The sequence below is a fragment of the Cebus imitator genome, unplaced genomic scaffold (assembly GCF_001604975.1).
Source record: "Cebus imitator isolate Cc_AM_T3 unplaced genomic scaffold, Cebus_imitator-1.0 Scaffold560, whole genome shotgun sequence".
Lineage (NCBI taxonomy): Eukaryota > Metazoa > Chordata > Mammalia > Primates > Cebidae > Cebus > Cebus imitator.
The window spans coordinates 616,955-618,499 of NW_016107875.1; the positions used below are offsets into that span (position 1 = coordinate 616,955).

Here is a 1,545-nt window from a genome sequence, read left to right on the forward strand (position 1 = left end):
AGAGCCCCTGGAGGGGAAGAGGAAGGAGATAAAGCTGAAGCAAGCCAGCCAGGGCAACAGGGACAGGAAGGGACCAGGAGTAAGTCGCCTGCAACCAGGAACTGCAGAAATTTGTTCCCCCATCACTGGGTTTTTCCGCTCCTCAGATGTGTGACACTGGATGAGTCCATTAATCCCTCTATCATCATCATCTTTTCTAAACTGAGGGATTTTACTAGATCATCTCTGAAATTTCTTCCGATTCTAGAGTTGTATGATTATATAAATTCCTAGGCCCATAGTAAATCATCTAAGAATTCATATGGCCTTATTTCGAAAGGAAATTACAGATCTTTTACACTTGAATCTGGAATTGCTGTTGTAAATGTGAAGCTACTATGACTTGAATTACACTTTTGTTTCAGAGGTTGACTTTATGAAGATCCTTAGAAAGTTTTAAAGTTAAATAAGATTCTTCTTCTTTAATCATCACTTTTACATTTCATTTGAGGCCTGGAATAAAAAATCACTGACCCATAAAGTAACTTCCTCTTGCAAGTTGGGCAAATGGATCCACGGCAACATAAAACCCAGCATCACACTGACTGTTCAGGATCTGACTGTGTCTGCTGGGCTGAGTCTCCTGGCCACCAGAAGCCCAGAGCTCTGGCCCAGGCTGAGATGCAAAAGCCATAAGCACAGTGGGGAGAGAGGAAAGTAACAGAAGGAGCCCGTGACTTTGAGGTGTGAAATAAAGGAAAATCAACAATACTCTGCCTATTCGTGAGCACCTTGGTATACTCCAGAACTTTCATTTCAAAAAGTTAAATAGGAACCTTTGTCCAGAGATAGGCTCAGATGTTCTCATTAGATCTCAGCTTGAAGCCCCTTCTGCCAGTTCTTCCCCGTTTTTATGATAAGTCTCATAATGCATGGTCCTGGACCCACAGCCCTGTATCATACGGAAAAATAATGCAGGTCGGGCATGGTGGCTCATGCTTGTAACCCCAGCACTTTGGGAGGCCAAGGTGAGTTGATCATTTGAGGTCAGGAGTTCGAGACCAACCTGGCCAACATGGTGAAACCCCAACTCTATTAAGAAAGAAAATACGTGCTCGTTTTGGCAGCACATATACTAAAATTGGAACGATACACAGAAGATTAGCATGGCCCCTGCACAAGGATGACACGCAAATTCGTGAAGCGTTCCATATTTTTCTTTACAAAAGAAGACATACATGAAGCCAACAAACATATGAAAAAATGCTCATCATCACTCGTCATCAGAGAAATGCAAATCAAAACAACATTGAGATACCATCTCACGCCAGTTAGAATGGCGATCATTAAAAAATCTGGAGACAACAGATGATGGAGAGGATGTGGAAAAATAGGAACACTTTTACACTGTTGGTGGGAGTGTAAATTAATTCAACTATTGTGGAAGACAGTGTGGCAATTCCTCAAGGACCTGAAATAGAAATTCCATTTGACCCAGCAATCCCATTACTGGGTATATATCCAAAGGATTATAAATCGTTCTACTATAAGGACACGTGCACACGA

At 41.9% G+C, this 1,545-nt stretch overlaps 1 non-coding gene across 1 annotated transcript; it reads left to right on the forward strand.

The window, feature by feature from the left end:
* The first annotated feature begins 1,090 nt into the window (after positions 1–1,090).
* Positions 1,091–1,197, forward strand: LOC119469062. Its single transcript, XR_005197881.1, has one exon. It is a non-coding gene; the product is annotated as a U6 spliceosomal RNA (small nuclear RNA).
* Positions 1,198–1,545: the final 348 nt, after the last annotated feature.